The sequence below is a fragment of the Cervus canadensis genome, chromosome 31, assembly GCF_019320065.1.
Source record: "Cervus canadensis isolate Bull #8, Minnesota chromosome 31, ASM1932006v1, whole genome shotgun sequence".
NCBI classification, from domain to species: Eukaryota; Metazoa; Chordata; class Mammalia; order Artiodactyla; family Cervidae; genus Cervus; species Cervus canadensis.
The window spans coordinates 30,306,424-30,327,016 of record NC_057416.1 but is presented as its reverse complement, the minus strand read 5'-3'; positions in this window follow the sequence as shown (position 1 = coordinate 30,327,016).

Genomic DNA, 20,593 nt, shown 5'->3' with positions numbered 1-20,593 from the left:
ATTAAAAACAGATTTCCAGATTCTATATCTGGACATTCTGATTCACTAGCTCTTCCTGTGGGCCCTAGCATGTGAATTTTTGAAACAGTCCCCAGAGGGATGGAAGGAGAGGTTGGGATTAGTAGATGTATACTATAACGTTGTTGTGAAAGTCACTCTGTCGTGTCTGACGCTTTGTGACCCCATGGACTATATAGTCCATGGAATTCTCCAGGCCAGAACACTGGAGTGGGTAGCCTTTCCCTTCTCCAGGGGATCTTCCCAACCCAGGGATCAAACCCAGGTCTCCCATTTTGCAGACAGATTCTTTACCAGCTGAGCCACAAGGGAAGCCCAAACTATTATGTTCAGTTCAGTTCAGTTCAGTTCAGTCACTCAGTCATGTCTGAGTCTTTTTGACCCCATGGACTGCAGCACACCAGGCCTCCCTGGCCATCACCAACTCCCGGAGCTTACCCAAACTCATGTCCATCGAGTTGGTGATGCCATCCAATCATCTCATCCTCTGTCATCCCTTCTCCTTCCACCTTTAATCCTTCCCAGCATGAGGGTCTATTGAGATGAGTCAGCTCTTCACATCAGGTGGCAAAAGTATTGGAGTTTCAGCTTCAACATCAGTCCTTCCAGTGAACACCCAGGACTGATCTGCTTTAGGATGGACTGGTTGGATCTCCCTGCAGTCCAAGGGACTCTCAAGAGTCTTCTCCAACACCACAGTTCAAAAGCATCAATTCTTTGGAGCCTAGTTTTCTTTATAGCCCAACTCTCATATCCATACATGACCACTGGAAAAACCATAGCCTTGACTAGACGGACCTTTGTTGACAAAGTAACATCTCTGGTTTTTAATATGCTGTCTAGGTTTGTCATAACTTTCCTTTCAAGGAGTAAGGATCTTTTTATTTCATGGCTGCAGTGATTTTTGGATTATGTATAGGATGGATAAACAACAAGGTCCTACTGTATAGCCCAGGGAACTATATTCAGTATGCTATGATAAACCATAATGGAAAAGAATATAAAAAAGAATGTATATAGTGTAACAGGATCACTTTGCTGCACAGCAGAAATTAACAAAAGATTGTAAATCAACCGTAATCCACTTAAAAAACTAAAATATCCTCCAGACGATTATAATGTGCAGCTAACTTAGGAGTCCACTTCTCCATGGGGCACGAAGGATTTTCACTGAATCCTTTGTTTAGGAATCTTTTTCTTAGTCCAAAAGTGCCATTTCCAGATTGCAAAATGCTGACGTGCTAGTACCCTTGATTCGGTACTCTGACCGGATCCAGGTGAGGATGTTCACCTGACCAGCGGGTCATCGTTACTCCCTGCTGATCTTCAGGTCAGCCCCTTACCCAGAGAGAAGTCCCTTCACGTGCACTGGGAAGCCCTGTGTAGACTTGGAGGGAGACAGGAAGAGACGAAATGTGGCTAAGGCTCTGGGAAGACGAATGAGAGTTCTGGTTTGGTGTTTGTTTTGACGTGGACCTTAAAGTTTTTACGAAATCTGTTACAATATTACTTCTGTTTTTGATGTTTTGATTTTTTGGCATGTGGGATCTCAGCTTCCTGACCAGGGATTGAACCCACACCCCAGGTATTGGAAGGTGAAGTCTAAACCACTAGACTGCCAGAAACATCCCTGGTTTGGTGTTTTGAATCCAGATCCCCCAGCATTCTCCTGATGAATTCTTCCTGACCATCATGAAGCCTGACTCCCCTAATTATCTAGTGACAATTTCAGGCTATTTAGATTTTAAATGTATAAGAAATACTTCAGAGTATTTCTCCTTAGAAGCTTCCTCCAAGGCAATAAAAATTCTCTGAAGCATTTTATGGTTGGATGGTATCACCGACTCAATGGACATGAGTTTGGGTAAACTCCAGGTGTTGGTGATGGACAGGGAGGCCTGGCGTGCTGCGGTCCATGGGGTCACAAAGAGTCAGACATGACTGAGCGACTGAACTAAACTGAACTGGAGCGCTTTGGAAAAGCCCAGGCATGTCGATATGGCCCACACGTCCCCAGATATTTTCTGGTTGGAGAAGAGTTGCCTCCAGGATGCTGGGGTCCCTTCCTGGCATTTGAGAGGCTCAAGGTTTCAAATCCTTTGCTGTGTTGGGGTCCCTGCCCACTGAAGTTAGTTTTTAAGAATCACTCCATGCACAGGTTGGCATGATCATGGTCTGCTGGCTTGCATGCCATTGGAGAGGCACAGCCCCGTGTAGAGAGATGGGCGTGTGGGGCGTTGTGGATGGAGAGTGCTGCGTCTCAGTGCCCAAGTGTGGGGCCCGGGGCTCAGCGGTGCCCGCAGACAACTGTTGAAGCCCCACCTTGTCCATCCCTCGTGTCATTCCTGGCATGCCCACTGGGCACCATCTGCAGACCCAGCGCATGCCAAAGCAGTGTCGCTCGCACTCTTTTCATCACGGAAACATTTCTTTGATCTTCCAACGTTGCTTTCAAGATGATTAATCTCAGCGTGGCTGTGTGTTTAGGCGCTCCATAAAGGCAGGTGCGTGTGTCGGAGCGCAGCTCTGTCAGGACTGCTAATGTAAGCGTCTGTTTTACAGCCCAAGTGACAGTTGTATTGTTCTGGCGGGGTTGCAGCTCTGACATGTGGAATCAATCTTTTTAACCTGTCAATTAATCAGCGGGCAGCTGTCAGCCCAGCTGAAAGGCCTGAAGGACAGTGCCCTTTCAATGGATTATACTGGGGGCATGGAGAAGTAAAATTGAACACTTCAAGCTTCAAGGAACTCTTGTTGCATTCAAAGCCAGACTTCACTCTCACTTAAAGGAAATGGGCTCCAGCGGGGGCCCCCTCCTAAGGACTGGAGGCATATGGGTGAAACGTGTGGGGCACGTTCGTATGTGTAGTTACCTTTCCAGGTTCAAGGGCCCCTTAAAGGAGAACCGCCAGATCCTGGCCAGTGAACCTCACCTATATCTGTGTAGGTGCAACTGATTTATTTCCAGAGTGCAGGACACTGGTTCGTGGGCGCTCGGTCTTTAGGAGGGTTCACAGAGTGCCCATAGGAGAAAGTGTGCTGGTTAAGCCAAGGTTGATTAAGCCCTTGTTAGGAAGGGGATATTGCCCTGAGGGCTCAGAGGGAATACAGGGCAGAATAAAACCAGCTTCCTTTCCTTCATCACCATATATATAAACTGGGGAGATGCAGGCAGAGAGCTGCTTTAAAGGATAACTCATAATTGAGTCCTCTATGGACAATTAATTACTATTATTAAATAGTCAAATAAACATAAGTTAGCCTATGCTAATAGACAACCAGGCGTCATTAAGTTCCAAGCAGTTTAGAAGAGGAGAACGTAATGGAAACTGGAGCTGCTGATGAAAATTTCTCAAAGAAAGGGTGATAAACCACTCTCTAGACCTACACTGTTGTTGTTTTTTTCCTTCTGATATTTTTGCTTGCCATTCCATAAATAACTAACTTTTTCTATTCTCCCGTTCCTTTCTTCCTTCATACAAATATTTATTTAGCACCTGATTTTTGCTCAGTCTGGTGCAAGATACTGTGGGGAATATAAAAAGGTTGCAAAGTTGGCTTTTGAAGAATAACCTCAAAGCTCCTGTTGCTCTCAGTCCTGGGGAGAGAAAGGCGGCTCTCCCTGCTCACCCCAGAGAGTTTAGAGAGTTTAGAGTTTAGCAGCTCTGTGAGTTATTTAATTTCTTGTTGGTCCAGAACCAATTGTCTGGCTATTTGTATTTTCCCCCGCATGGATCCTGAAGTGAGAACTGTGTTCTTTTTGCCTATGTGATGGGAAAGTACTTGGTTTTATAAGCCCATCAAGTGGACCCTGCTGACTTGTTCTCCATCAAATAGTGCACATTACTTCTGTCTAAGCCAGCGTGCTTCTGAGCTGGACAGATCTAGGTGGAATCCAAGCTCTGCACTTACCAACTGTGTTAACTTGGGCCAATTTCTTTGTCTATTTGAACCTTAGATTTCTCACCTCTAGAATATGGATAAGGATGTTCAGCTTTAAAGCGTCAGTGGGGGAAGTGCCTGGGATGATACGTGAAAAACATCTAGTAGACCCTCAATGAATGATGGATTCTATGTTTATACCTATTTTTTGAAGGGAGAAAAATAGCCACCTTTGTCAATCTCTCCTCATTGCCTCTCTTGGTAATTGCCTCATAGCAGGTGCTCAGAAATGCTTTAAAATTGTATAACTGAGTGGTCAGCAACTCTGTAGCCTCCATTTAGTATTGTTATAGCCTAAGTCAAAGAACGGGCCCTTTTTATCCACACCCTAGTTCTTAAAAAACTAAGAGAGTTACCGTATGACCCAGAAATCCCACTCTTGGGTATATATCCAAAGGTAGTTCTAATTCAAAAAGATACTTGCATCCCTATATTTATAGCAGTGCTACTTACAATAGTCAAGACATGGGCGCAAACTAAGTGTCCATTAACAGGGGACTGGATAAAGATGCGGTACATATACACAATGAATTGTACATATATACAGTTGTACATATATACAATTACTCAGCCATAAAAAGAATGAAATAATGCCATTTGCAACAACAGGAGTGCACCTAGAGAAGATCATAGTAACTGAAGTTCGCCAGACAGAGAAAGACAGATATCATATGCTATTGCTTATTTACAGAATCTAAAAAAAAAAAAAAAAAGATACAAATGAACTGATTTACAAAGTAGACCCACAGACATAAAAATTAAACTTATGATTACATGTACGTGTGCTAAGTCTCTTCAGTTGTGTTTGACTCTGTGTGACCCTACGGACTGTATCCTGCCAGGCTCCTCTGTCCGAGAGATTCTCCAGATCAGAATACTGGAGTGGGTTGCCATGCCCTCCTCCAGGGAATCTTCCTGACCCAGGGATCGAACCTACATCTCCTATGTCTCCTGTATTGGCCACCGAGATTCTTTACCACTAGCACCATCTGGGAAGCCCAAACTTATGGTTACGAAAGGGGAAAGGGGTGAGGAAGGGAAAAGTAATATACACACCCCTGTATACAAAACAGATACCTAAAAAGGACCTGCTGGATAGCACAGGGAACTATACTCAGTAGACTCTATTTTGTAATAACCTATAAGGGAAAAGAATCTGAAAAAGAATATGCATATATATATATATATATATTTCACTTTGCTGCATACCTGAAACCAACACGGCATTGTACATCAACTCTATGTCAATAAAAAATAATAAAAATGTAAAAAAAATTTAAAGCATGCATTAAAAAAAAAAAATGAAGAGTCCCTAACTGCAGGTCCTGTAGGCCAAGCTGCTGTGAGTGGACTTAAATCTCCTGCCGGGGCCCTTGTAGATTCCTCTGGCCAGAGGGAAGAGTAAAGTAGCCACGAGACTGCCTGGGCCAACTGGGGAGGATTTGAGAAGTGAGTTTAGATCCCAGTAAACACCATGCCCAGAGCACGATCAGCTCTGTCTTCCTCCCTCTGCTACATGGTGTTCAGCATCTGCTCCAAGCAAACACACCCACGCCTGTTGAGACTGGCATCTGAGAGTTGTATTTTTGGTAGGATGAGTGTCTGCACAGCCCAGGGGGAGAGGAGCTAGAAAAACCTGATACCTAACAGGGAAGATTGTCTGCCATCCTGACTTGCAAGGATGGAGGCCACTTCCAGAAGAACCTAACTTGACATCGCTTTGACATACGCTTCATTCAAGGATGGATAGAATTTCTCACCAGAAGGGCAAGAAGTCCATGGTGCTTCTGTCTTCTCCTCTTACGGAGTGAGGTGGAAGAGAGATGTTCCTCACGTTCAGAATATCTGATTCGTGTCCCTGGGTGTGTTGTTGGATCCAACCCCTGGGGTCCAGGCTTTTGCCCTTCTCAATGATAGTGTACAGTTTATGTAGAAAACAAGAGGTACACTTAAATTCTACAGTGTCATCTTTATAAAGACCCCGGGTTGTGGCTAGGTACCCGTGAATATGATGTAAATGGATGTTGGTTGTTATTGGAAGCATAGTTAGAACAGGTTTGTCAGCAGAGGACTTGAGTTTAAGTCCTGACTGCTATGGATTAACTCAAGATCTTGAATGGTCATTAAGGCTTTCTGAGCCTCCACTTACTCACTTGTAAACTTGGACTTCTTTTACAGAGTTGATATGAGGGTCAAATGAGATAATGCATAAATGAGCTCTGCAAATCTTGAACTGCTAATATCATTAGAAATACAAGTAGTACTTTATGGTACCATGTAGCTCTACTGTGGTGAACTTGGACAGGAGAAAAAAGGCAGATTAAAGGACTTGATATTTGGACCAATGTTGTGGAAAGTCATTCTCCAAGTGACAAGAGATTTAATGAGAGTAAAATTCTCAGCAATATCACATCTTTTCTTCAAAAAAAATTAAAAAAAAATTTACAGTGAATAAGAAAACAATGAAGAAGTGTTCGGAGGTAAAGAGGAGACTAAAGATGAGATGGATTAGATAAAGAGAGAGATCTGCTGGGGTTTTACTGAGGCTGCTTGCAGAACAAACATTTTAGATGGATGAGCAGTCTCTGCTTTCCTAACTTTGGTGTAACATACCTCACATTATTTTAACCTTTCTCCTGAATTTCATTCATAAACTTTGAATTAGACCCTATGAAAGTATTGTTACTTCCACAATCCATTCCACAAATAATGAGTTTGTTGTAAATAATCTTGTTTCTGTTTAGTTGCTAAGTGGTGCCTGACTCTTTTGTGACCCCATGGACTGTATCCCACCAGGCTCCTCTGTCTATGGGATATCCCAGGCAAGAATATTGGAGTGGGTTGCCGTTTCCTTCTCCAGGGTATCTTCCTGACCCAGGGACTGAACCCACGTCTTCTGCATTGACAGGCAGGTTCTTTACCACTGAGCCACCAGGGAAATAACCTTGAGCTCTTAGCAAGCATCAGATATGGATTTAGTTGCTAGATTTTCCCAAAGTGAATACAAGGAATCAAATTGTACCCTCAGAAGCCTCATGGTCTAGTGCATGACAGCCAGGCCCAGGACTATTTTTAATGTAGTATGCTGTATGTGCAATGAGAGATGTTGGCAGAAAGCGTAGTGCTAGCATGCAGGGAGTTGTCCCGGGAGCAGAGAGGAGGAGGTGGCCTAGAAGGGTTGTGAAGAAAGGACAGGAAATTCATCAGGTGAGCAATTACTTTCCAGGAAAATGGTTGGAAATATCTGAAGGAAACATGATTTGATAAATGTGGACACTTTAAAGACTGTCCTATAAAAAAGAAACAGGAAGAATTACGATCCACTTTAGACATACTGCAGGTCACAGTTATGGTTTCCAAACCTTGAGTTTTCCATTCTTTTGTGTGAGTCTTTTTGGGGGAAGTTCTCTATGCTTGTAACTCTAACTGAAGTCATTCCCAAAGGCTGAGCATGAATGAAGAGATGATGGAGCAACAGGAAAGCTAGAAGAACAAGAGCTGATTGGGGTGAGAACTTCTCCCACGTCTGAAAGCTCATGCCCAAATCAGTACCCTCAAAATGCACCTTCTGTCTGGCTGGGAGGCATTTAAATTTCAACTGAAGCTCCAGTACTTTGGCCACCTGATGTGAAGAGCCGAATCATTGGATAAGACCCTGATGCTGGGAAAGATTGAGGGAAGGAGAAGAAGGGGGCGACAGAGGATGAGATGGTTGAATGGTATCACTGACTCAATGAACATGAGTTTGAGCAAACTCTGGGAGATAGAGAAGGGCAGGGAAGCCTGGTGTGCTGCAATCCATGGGGGTTACAAAGAGTTAGACATGACTTAACAGCTGAACAACAACAATACATCTTCCAGGTCAAAAAGAGTAAAGCAAAACCATGACCCAAGAACTGAACTTGCAGAACAAAGTGTATTTTCTGGGGGTAGATGTCTTTTCAGGCTGGGACAGGTCATTTCATACCTTGTACCAGGTGAGACTCTGTTGCCCACTCTAAACGAAGTGGGCAACCACTCTAAATATCGTGATGAAAAATAACTTGCCTGCACCCGATAACCAGTCTGCAGACCGTCGTTGCTGTGACACTTGTAGAAAAACTGAGCAGTATTTGCTACCCAATCTCTGTTGCATCCCCTGCATTTTTAAAATGCAGTCAGATATCACTGGGCCAACAGGTTTCCCAGACTAAAATGGTCCTGGAAAGTCAGGTGGACCGAGTCTCTTCCTTTTTCTTCCCCTCACCCACACCCTCCCTCCCTCCCTTCTTCCTTCCTTCCTTCATTTTTCTTTCTTTTTCTCTTTATCTCTTTCTTCTTAAAGCACTCATACAGTAAGGATTATGCCCTTGCTTTCGTTGTGAAACCAAATTCAGTGGTGGTGAAAGAGATTAATGAGCGTGGTAGCAACAGGGCCACCTGCTTAAAAAGCTTTCACTTCAGTAAATATTGTTTTATACCACAATCACCTCAGTGCTCCATCTTTACTGATTTGACAAATAGGTTTCCCTCTCTTTGCTTTTTTTTTTTTCCCTTTTTCTTCTCTTTCCCCTTAGAGTTTTTTCTATTTCCCTTTGGTTTTATTTCACTTTTCTTCTTTCTTGTGTTCTATTTAATTTTTCTTCTTCTTTTGATAACCACAGGTACTTGGGTTGAATTAATTTTGCTTCTTATGATGCCATTCAACACTCTGATTTTATTATGTATATTTTTGTGGAAATACACTGTGCATACAGAAAATTGCACAAATTATAAGGGTACATCTTAATGAATTTTGATTGTATTATGTATATTTTTATGAAAATACAATGTACATACAGAAAATTGCACAAATTGTAAGGGTACATCTTAATGAATTTTGATTTTGTTATGTATATTTTTATGGAAATACAGTGTACATACAGAAAATTGCACAAATTGTTAGGGTACATCTTAATGAATTTTGATTTTATTATGTATATTTTTATGGAAATACAGTGTACATACAGAAAATTGCACAAATTGTTAGGGTACATCTTAATGAATTTTCACAACACTAACAAAGTTGACTAGCACTCAGATGATAAAACAGAACATGATCTGAATCCAGAAGATTCCCCCTCACACCCATTTCAGTCACAACCTTCTGCCATGGGGAACCACTCTTCTGCACGTCAACACCATAGATTGATTTTGCCTGTTTTGGAACTGTACATAAATGGAATTTTACAGCATGGTATCCTTTTTGTTTGACTTCTTTCACTGAACTTTATGTTTGTGAAGTTAATCCATGCTGTTCCTTTATTGTCCTTGCAGTATAGTACTCAGTTGTGTGACTAGACCAGAAATGTATTTATCCATTCTTCTCTTGGTAGATATTTGGGTTGTTTCTAGGTGTTGAGGGGGCTTACAAGTAGTGCTGCTATGAACATTCTTATAGATCCTTATGATGAACTTAGGTATCCATGTCTGATGGGCACATCCCCAGGAGCGGAATTATTGGGTGTTCACTCATTTCGTTTCAGTCAATATTGCCAAAACGTTTTCAAGGAGTTTGCACAACCAGGGATGTGGGAGAGCTTAGGATCCTTAGCACTCTCTGTCTTTATATTTTTTGCTCACTTGGTTCTTTGTGGAACTGCTCTCAGCCCCTCTCTAGTCAATCCACTACAAGCGGGATCAACTCTTCATTGTCGAAGTCTGTCCGTATTACTCTATGAACCGACTGTAGTTAATACTCATAAGTGCATGACTCCACAGTATGTGTGCATTCATCACATTTATCTATTTCCCTAGAGGTAGGAAAATAGACTTAAATGCTCTCCAATTCCATGCTACTTCAGTCAATTATCAGATTTAAACGCTTTAAAATTACTGGCTATTAGAGCATACACATTCTTACTTTGACTAAGTACTATTCTCCATAATGGAAACACTGGGGAACATGCTCAACAAGAATGCATGAGAGTTCATATACCTCCATAACTTTCCGAAATGTATTACCTGATTTTAAAATTTCGGACATTTGGATGGTCAGGAAGCAGTATCTTACTGATATTTAAATTTATATAGTTATTTAATTGCTACTAAAGTTAGATGTCTCTTTATGTGTATTCGCCATTCAGATTTCCTTTTCTGTGAATTGCTTACTTAATCCCTTTTCCATTTTCTTGGGTTTATTTGTGAAAATTGCTTGTGTATTCCAGAGAATAATCCATTTGTTGGTTTTAAACATTGAAAACAATTTCATCCTATTTCCTGCCCATTTGTCATTCTGTCTATATTGTTGTTGATGGCATATAGGCACTGTGCTTGAATCCACTAAGTATTTTTGTATTAAGATTTGTGTGTTTGAGGCTTTATTTAAGAAAATGTTCACCTTCTATCACAAAAGAGTTCTCTTACATTTAAAAACTATATTTGCAGTTTCATCTTTCATATTTGGGTCTTTGATGCATTTAGAGATTTTGTTGCATATAATTGAAGTCAGAGATCTAATATATTTTCCCCCATGTAGTGATTTCCAAATAACATCTATTCTATTTAAAAATCTGTTATTTTCCTACTGTTTTTTTGGTAACATTCTATCATATGTCTCCATAGATACATAGACGTATTTTTTAGCTCCTTATTATTTCGCAGAGTTCTATTTACCTGCTCCTTCTACCGCATCACCTATTGTAATTGTTCTTTTGGTATCCAAATGGACTTAGCTAACTATAAACCACTATTTTTCTTTTTTGATTTTTCAATTTTTAATTGGAGAATAATTGCTTTAAAATATTATGTTAGTTTCTGCTGTACAGCAAAGTAACTCAGCCATGTGTATAAATATATCCCTTTCTCTGGAGCCGCCCTCCCACCCGGCTAGGTCAACACAGACCATCCCTGAGCTATACCGCAGTTCCCCACTAGCTATTTATTTTACACACAATGGTGTATATATCTCTCTCAATTCGTCCCACCCTATCCTTCCCCCTAGTTGGGTTTTATTCCAGCAGAAACAGCATAGTGTGGGCAGGGATGTGTATAGTGTGTGAGGTTGAGGTGCTGAGGGCAAGGGATGGAATATAGTACACCCGGGACTTGAGTTCTCGGCTTAGATTCTACCTGGTGCCAGAGCCCTGGGGATAGTCTGGTCCCTGATCTGCTTTGCTGCCCTTGAGTCCCAGACTTGGAATTCTAGCCGGTTCTGCCATCCCCTTTTATGCCCATCCCTTCCCTGCGTGGGGAGTCAGCGGGTTCCGTGGATGAGTCTGGACCCTCTTTGCTACACGGCACATCTGTTCCCCGGGGAGGGGGGAGATCAGGCAGGGAGAGCGTGGTTTCCCCCCGGTTCTGAGGGCACGCCTGTGTCCTCCCTTAGGCATGGACTCAAGCACAACCCAGCTTCTTGGGGCTGTGGGCTTGAGAGCTGGTGAAGCTGGGGTCCTTTCCGATCAGAGAGACAGAAGGAGCAGACAGGCAGAGGTGATACACCAGCTGGGCTCCAAGTCTGTCCCAGGTGACCTGCGGCTCTGAACCCCTGGACCAGCAGACGCTGCTCTAGCAATTACTTCAGATCCCCACGTGGCTGAGTAGCTATAGACAGGAGGGCACGTGTGAGGTTTCAGTTCAGAGCAAGTCGGTCTTTCCTGATGAGAGACATAGCAGCCGGCATTTATTATAACATCAGTGCAAACCCGTGTGTCCTTGAGCAAGTTACTTAACCTCTCCCTGCCTCAATGTTCTTATCTGTAATTTGAACAGAATAACCACACTTACCCTATGGGGTTCTCCGGAGGATGTGCGTGTGTGTGTGCGTGCGTGCTAAGTCTCTTCAGTCTTGTCCGACTCTTTGTGACCCCATGGACAGTAGCCTGCCAGGCGCTGCTGTCCGTGGGATTCTCCAGGCAAGAATTCTGGAGTGGGTTGCCATGCCATCCTCCAGGGGACCTTTCCGTCCCAGGGATTGATACCGTGTCTCTTGCATTGCAGGTGGATTCTTTACCCCAGAGCCACCGGGGAAGCTCACTCTTCTAAGGAGGCAACAATTCAGTTGCATCAGTAACTACTTATGGAAATGCCTATTGTTTGTCAGTTGCCTAAAATACCAGGTCTGAACTTTACAATGTCGCAGTGAAGTATCTTTAAGATTGAGGTTCAGGAGGCTATGTGACTCACACGGCCAATCAGTGGGCCAGGTAGGCTGTGGACTTGTGCTGTAAGCGCCAGCTTTCCCAGCTTCTCTGTACGTCTAGACTGTGTGGCATCCCACCTGGTACCCTGTGCCCGAGGCCACACCTCTGAACACTGTATTCAGGCCAGCAGCAGGGAAGGGTGAGAGGAGACCTCGCCTGCTGGTTCTTCTTTCTCATCCTGATGACATCCTTCTTTCTTGCCACCTCTCCTCTACAGGGGAAGGGGAGTATCAGGGAAGGTTAGGGGTGGGTTTTCAGAAAGGCCAGGGCTCTGGGAGCATCTACTGCTGCAAGAGCAGCAGCAGAAACAACAGTCCCTAAACTCTGAGTAGGGCTTCCCTGGTGGCTCAGTGGTAAAGAATCCGTGTACCAAGGCAGGAGATGCAAGAGGCACAGGTACGATCCCTGGGTTGGGAAGATCCCCAGGAGAAGGAAACAGCAACCCACTCCTGAAAAATTCTTGCCTGAAAAATTACATGGACAGAGAATCCTGGCAGGCCCCAGTCCATGGGGTCACCAAGAGTTGGACGCGCCTTAGTGATAAAGCAACAACAGACTCTGGTACAAGCAGGTGACGTACAGGCTGAAGGAGACAGATTCCAGCTTGAGATGCGTAACCTTGAAAATAGTGGTACCCTTGTCCCTGCAACCTGCTGTCCAGGGATGCTGAGTGAATGGCTGCTTATTTGATTGCTATGGAAGGGTTGAGCCTACTCCGCCAACCTGTCTCCAGCCTGCCTCTCTCTTATTTATAGAGTGGATGGAGCCTTTTACATTTTTTTTTCCAGCTGTTTAGGAACTCAGATTTCTCTGTTCCACTTGGTCCCCAGTGATCAAGGTCCCTGTGGCAAAGATGTACCCCCACTACTGCGCTGCTTAATCTATTAGCCTGCTAGTTCTGGTGGGGGACCGGGGGTAGGGGGTGGTTTATTTGATTGTCATATCATTTATGTAGCTGTTACTTCCAATGCTATTATCTTTGTTTAGCGCAAACGGAGAGCAGTTAGTACTCCTGGTAATCTATCTCAGAATCAAAAAGCGATGGAGAGGGAGAAGCCTCCTCTCCCAAGTCTTTATCTCTTACCACCATCATTTTCCCAGCTGGGAGCAGGCGACGACCCGGCTTCCAATATGCTGCTCAATGATTTTAGATGATTGATCTTTCTAAAGTGCTTTTCCGCTTCTTGCCACACAGACGCGGATAGATTAAGCAATTATGGATTATTTCAGCATCAGATGGCCTGAGACAATTAGTCAGAAGAGAAGCAAAGGAGTGGGTGGCCCTGCTGGCTTTTGGGGAGGGGCAGCCTGGGGGGAGGAGCTGAGGGTACAAAAAGGGATAGATTTGCCCACTGGGTTGGCAAGAGGAGGATGCAGGGCCCAGCCAATCTGAAGGGAAAATCAAAAATACATGTATTTTTATTTTACAGTGGCAGAGGTTAAGAATTTTTTATGGCATAAAGAAACCTCATTATCTTTGAATCAAAGGAGCACTTCTGAGTAGCATCTCTTTAAGGGAGATTATGCTTCTTAGAGGAGAAAAAAAAAAGTTGTGAGAGAGGGAGAGAGACAGACTAGTGCTTGTAATAAAAGACAATAGATCAGATAGTCTCTGAATGGATCCGGGGCCCTAAATCACTCCCGGGCCTGGCTGCCAGGGCGCAGACATCCCGAGCAGGGCCGGCGTGTTTTATGGTGTTGGCGGCACTCTGGGGAGTGAGTTACAACCTTGCAGTCCGTGGGTGGCTATCTGTTATCCTTCATGTAAACAGGTATTCAAATCCGGACTCCGGAACCTTCGCCTTGGCATTTCATCATCCTGGTAATCTCACCCTGTCCCCCGCCAAGGTCGCTGTTTGGACTGCATGACTTTCAGACTCTTCTCTGGCACCGGAGGCGGGAGCAGCCGGGCTGACAGCCGCCCGACTCATCAACCGGGCTGACAGCCCCCAAAAATTCACTTTGATATTTTGTGTGGAATAATTCAGTGGTAATTGGGCCAGATGATGTTCTGTGACCTAAATTCAATTTCCATCACGGGGAAGCATCACAGAGCTCGTCATTCATTTGCTAAGAGCACCTACCCGTCCAGGGAGCATACGTGTATATATACATGTGTACGTGTTTATAAAATGCATCTGCCGTTTCTATCAATATGTGATATATTAATATGTACTTGGTGGGTTTGTTGAGGTGGTCATTGATGATTTGGGAACGATTATCTGGGACCCCATTCTTTCTTTCCTTCTTTAGCGCCTGTGTTTAATTCTCCCCTTTCCTGTGGGGATGGGCAGACGGGCAGGGGAGAGGTGTCGGAGGGGGAGGGGAGGTGTAAAACTCACCATTATGCTCCTTAGCCCTTCTCCAAAAAGCCTGGGGAGGGAGGGAGACGTTGGGACTCACTGATGATTTCTGCATGATCCCCCTGTCTTGGGCAGGGGAGCTTAGTGGGTGGTGCCCAGCCAGCAGAGACAGACGGGACTAGAGTGGAATCCTAGCTGCATCTCTTTCCAGCTGTGCAACCTCGATGGCTCCCTTCAGCTCCTGAAGCCTCAGTGTCTCTTCATAATTTACAAATAAAGCATCCTCCTGGTGCCTGGCCCAGCATAGGTGTTCTGCAATGAAAGCTATGGCTGGGCATTGGAAGGAGAACACTTGTGAGCACCAGTCCCCATCTAGGAGCTCCCCACTGCTGACTCCCCCTCCAAAAGGCAGGCATTACCAGCGCATCACCGGGGACAGGGCTTCTCTCAAAGGAAGAAGTGGTGGCGTTGGAAAGGAGACTCTTCCAAATCAGACGCTCTGGACTGGAGGGAGTTTGGAGATAAAGGGCCCTCAGAGGGCAGTCTTTTCCAGAAGGAGACCCTGAGACCCAGACCACTCAAGGGACCCGCTCAGCATCCCAGCTACAGACCCTTGCCCGGGCCAACGCATCCTGCCGGCCCCTTCTTGGTGCAGGGTAAGGCATCACGCCTGCTACTCCCCATGAGTGTGCTGGAGACTTGATCTCAGCCACGAGACTGACCGTGGGATTGTATAATCAGAGGGTCCTTTGGGAGGTGGGCTAAGTAGGAGCCTTTATGCCTAATTCTGCTTATTTGAATGTGATGGTCCCATGGGTTGGGGACAATACCTCCATCTCTCAGGAGCTGATGGTGGGAGATTTTATCAGTTGCTTTGGAGTCTAGTGAGGTTTCAGGGAGAGGACTGACTAGAGGAGAAGACAAGGAGAGAACAAGAAACTATCTCCGCATATCTGTGCACACACAGTGTCTTGCCCAACTGCACAACGGCCTCAGATGGCGTTATGATCCTATCTGCTGTCTGACTCAACCCCAGTGTTCTTGTCTGTGATATCTTGCTGCCACCAAAGGCAGATTTTGACTCGATTTACGTTCATCCTCTTGAGTCTAGGTCACCGCTCAATGCCTCTTCCTGCTGAGTTCTAACATCGAAGTGTTGTGAATCCAGAATCTAAACGCTGTGACTCCGGTGGGCCTTGGCAGCATGTAGAAGGCCATTTGCAAATGTCTGGATCTTGTGTTGGCTCCAGCCTCCCCAGGAAATGCTCTTGTTCACTGAAATGCAGGCATGACTACCTTTGTGGGGACCATGTATCTTTTCCTTTAAAAAGAATCGGCCCTGCGTGTGATGTTTTCTTTGCAAAGGGAAGCCCAGGGATCGTCTGCATCAGGTTATAAAACGATCCCAGGGTCCGTTGCTGGCTCTAAGCAAGTTGAGTATACATCAGCTCGCTTAATTCGGCAATATCATCAATGTCAGTGCGTATCCACCGGCTGCTGGCTATTGGTCATCCGGACCTGACACAAACTCAATAAATACTCCATAACCCCTGACAGCCGCCAGCAGATTAGCCTGAAATGAGCGATGGCCCAGCCAACACCTGCTGAACCAAATCAGCCCCGTGACGGATGGGCCTGTACTGAGCTCTGACCACGAGCGAGATCAGTGGAAGAATGATTTTATCCTTTAAGAAAAGAATTAGAGATGGTGGTGGCTGGGGTGATTGGAAAGCTTTCAGAGGGGGCCGTTTTTCTTCTCTTTCTTCCTCGTCTACGGGCAGATCCCCTGTTGGCTGCTCCCCTCCCACACCTGAGCCCCGGGGCATGTTCACAGCTCCAGGGGACATCCGGTGGGGGGGCCCAAGGTGGCCGAGGCCAGTGCAGAGGGCTGCCTTGGGATCAGGCGGAAGGTGGAGTGTGGCACCTCCAACCATCAAGGCAGGAGCTGTCCATCCAACTCCTTGGGTGGTGGGAGGGCCATTCAGGCGGGGAGGGGTGGGGTGGAGCCGGGGATGTATCATGTAACAAGAGGGAAAGCTGCAGCTGAGGATCTCCGTGGGGGGCAGGCTGAGTATAAATTTGGGGCTCCCTTTTATCTTACGTGCACGTGCGTGCTCAGTCGCGTCAGTTGTGTCTGACACTTTGCAGCCCTATGGACTGTAGCCCTCCAGGCTTCTCTGTCTATGGGATTTTTCAGGCAAGAATACAGGAGTGGATTGCCATGTCCTTCTCCAGGGGATCTTCCTGACCCAGGGATCGAACCCATGTCTCCTGTGTCTCCCTGCGTTGGCAGGCGGATTCTTTACCACTGAGCCACCTGGGAAGCCCTCTTTTATCATACAGCAGCCATCAACAGGGTCTTCCCGTCTTAACAGACCACCCCCGTCAGTTGTATTGTCTAGATTAGAACACATGCTAGACAAAAACACAAGCAATACCAGAGCCTTTGTTTGAGTTCTTGCTCTTTGGCTTAGCAGATGGGAGCGTCTGACACGTAACTCATCTGGACCATATTTTGAGCCTTAGCTTTCGTACCTGGAAAATGACGATGGCCCAATCTACCATTCTTCTCCTTTCTGGAACATCTACTTTTGAATTAAGTCAAGCTTTGGTCCTTGGAACATTTGTCCTGGTCTCCTGTAGAATTTTTTTTTTTTTTTTTTTTCTAATTGGAGGATAATTTGGCATTGTGACATCAGCCTTCACTGAGGGATGTTTTTAAAAACAGACCTGTGAAACTCATTGCCATGTTTACAGAAAGACTGCCTTGAGGATCTTATTCACTAAATCACAGGGTCCTTTCCACGTGGAGCTAGCGGAGGCTTTTCTGTCTGGTTTCAGTTCCAGGAACCGTTCTGTTTATCCGAACGACTGTTTAGATTTGATGTTATGGACTCTGAATTGTGTAGAGAGCCTGCTTTCTTTTGTGTTGGGAACTAGAAAACTCAGAGTCAGATCAGGGGCCTCTCTCTCCGCCAGTGTGTTGAATTCCAAGACGTGTCTGTGTTTTGGTATGAATCATACTCGCTTCTCTTATTTTCTTTTGGCCTCAAGTCTCTTCCTTTGAAATGGATTTTATTTTGTGGAAGGATGTGGGGTCTTTTTAAGCTACCTTAAATCATTCGTTGGCACCAGGCGGGGGGTATACATGAGTCAAGACACTCACCAGGGCTCCTGGCCTCTACACCCACTTGCTGGGGTGGTTAGATTGAGCACAAGGGCCTTCAGGGGTGGCCAGCATGCAAGCACTGCTTTCTGACATATGAGCAGAAAGGGCAGCTGTTTGCTCCCAAAGTCCCTATCAAGTGAGAGGCAAACGTTTCTGGTGAAGTCAGGCCTGAAGACCAGTTCCCTCCAGGAGGCCAGTGCCAGGATAGGGGGCCACTGAGAGTCTTCAGGCCCATCTCGCTCAGCTGAACCTGCACAGGTAACATTGAGGGGAAAGCCTTAGGAGGGCGGTTCGCATTTCCTTCTTCAAAGGCTCTCAGGCTGTTTCTGATCAACAGTGAGTGTGCAGTGATAACAGCCACGCTCAACTCCTCCCCTGCCCGAGGGCGCCTGTGAAGTCTTACCTGTCTGCTCAGGCTGCTTAGTGACTCAACACTTCCAAAGCTTCCAGAGGCATCTTTCCCCCCACACTTCAGCTCCTGACCCATCAAAGCCCTCATTCCCTCCATTCTCAGTGTCTGAACATTAAAAGTGAGAGTGAAAAAGTTGGCTTAAAAAGCAACATTTAAAAAATTAGGATCATGGCATCCGGTCCCATCACTTCATGGAAAATAGATGGGGAAACAATGGAAACAATGACAGACTTTACTTTTCTGGGCTCCAAAATCACTGCAGATGGTGACTGCAGCCATGAAATTGAAAGATGCTTGCTCCTTGGAAGAAAAGCTATGACCAACCTAGACAGCATATTAAAAAGCAGAGACATTACTTTGCCAACAAAGGTCTGTCTGGTCAAAGCTATGGTTTTTCCAGTAGTCATGTATGGATGTGAGAGTTGGACTACAAAGAAAGCTGACTGCCAAAGAACTGATGCTGTTGAACTGTGGTGTTGGAGAAGACTCTTGAGAGTCCCTTGGACTGCAAGGAGATCCAACCAATTCATCCTAAAGGAAATCAGTCCTGAATATTCATTGGAAGGACTGATGTTGAAGCTGAAACTCCAATACTTTGACCACCTGATGTGAAGAACTGACTCTTGGGAAAGACCCTGATGCTGGGAAGGATTGAAGGTGGGAGAAGAAGGGGATCAAAGAAGATGAGATGGTTGGATAGCATCACCAACTTGGTGAACATGAGTTTGAGCAAGCTCCAGGAGTTGGTGATGGACAGGGAGGCCTGGCGTGCTGCAGTCCATGTGGTCGCAGAGTCGGACGTGACTGAGTGACTGAACTGAACTGAACAGAACATTGAAAGCAGCCTGTGGGCTGTATTCACCTCCACAGAGTCAGCCTTGACTGCAGCATCGGGCTCACCATGACAGAGCCATCAGGGCATGGGGTCTTTCTTGGAGCTCCCAGGTGGCAGACTCTCCTGATTGGGGCCCAGAATTAAGTCAGCGGTTCTCAGCCTTGGCTGCTCATCTGAATCCTGCAGGGAGCTTCTGAAACCTGCTAATGCCAGGGCCACCCCAGATCAACCAGAACTGATTCTTGGGTGGCAGGAGGGTGGGGCGGGTTGGGGTGGGGCTCTGAGCCCCCGGAGCTTTTTATTAGGAGGCCCTGAGTACATAGGGGTGTGGTACAAGGAGGTGCAAGCCTCCAAGAATGTGGAGAGATGCTTATCTCGTGAGTGAAAGCTGAAGGCCTGTTGAGAATCAAGAGCTGTCGGCTGCAGGCCCAGCCTGGCTTTGGGTGCCCTGTGAAGAGGGAGGTGGCAGACGAAAGGGACAGAGGAGAGAAGATGAGGAGAGGCAGGAGCCAAGTGTCTGGCACGATCCATCTCTCCATGACACTCATTCCCAAGGAACAGGCCCACCTCCCTGCCCCCAGGCCAGCGTTACAGCAGGGGGGCCCATGCTGCGGGGCGCACACAGCAATTCCTACAGGGAGGCAGGAACTTGGAGGTTGCTGTTGGGAGGATGGGGGGAATTTAGGAATGTTATGAGCTCCTGGAAAGGTGACAGGGGGCGATTTTCTTTCCCCAGCCCCGGCTCGGTGGCCTTTGCAGGTGCAGCACCGCCTCATTTGTCTTGCACTGTCAGGGGAGGACAGCGTTCCACTTAAGTGAATTTCCCTGAATTCCCAAGCTTGTTCTTTCTAAGCCCGAAATTTCATTACCTTTAAGCATTCTGGGTGGAAGGCTTTCTCAAATATATTCCGCATCTCCTTACCTTTTCAGAAACACGAGAGAGTTTAACCCTTTCTCGATGACCCTGCCTAATTTCTGTGACCTTCCGGCACACACACGCTCCTCGAGTTCCTTTCGGTTTCTGCCACCAGGCTGCCAGCTGTCGCTCCTCGTTGCTATTATTGAGCTGTCTCTAATGCCTACCTCTCCCTCCCTTGGTACATCTTACAGGCACTGCAACCAATTTGCAGGAACTGGAAAACCAGATATCTGGGGTTGTTAGACTTTTATGATAAGCAAGAGAGATGAGGCTTTGAACAAGTGCTTTAGTTCTTCTTCTAAGCCGTACTCATAAGACTGTGTAATATTTATTTTAGGTGTCCAGACTTTGTCTGCTTTCACACTTTGGGAGTTACTAGAAGTCAGATTTCAAGATAAGTGGGGAGGATGCCATAGTGGGTTTGAAGAATGGCGTAAGTATTTTCCCCTGACTGTTCATTTTCAAGAATGTCATGTGTCTTATCCAACTAGCTGGGTCCCTGCATTCGATGTGTTATTGTCTTCACCTGCCAAACTACCTGTCACTAGGTTTTTTTGTCCACAAGTTTCATGAGTCTGGACTTTGTCTGACAAAGGACCCTCCCACCTGGGAGGAAATGAAGATCAAAAGCCCCTTCAGGAATATGTCCGGGTCTTCAGGCTCAGAGAAAGGGCCCCAGTTTGAAGAGCTGTCAGACTCAGACAGATGCAGTGACATTTGGAAAGTAATTTGAATTACCAGAGGACCAGGGATACTGGACGGTTGGCAAAAATGTCTCCCCCATACCTGCTGTCAGCACCAATCAACCGCTGGTCCAGCTCCCCCAGAGAGGAGCG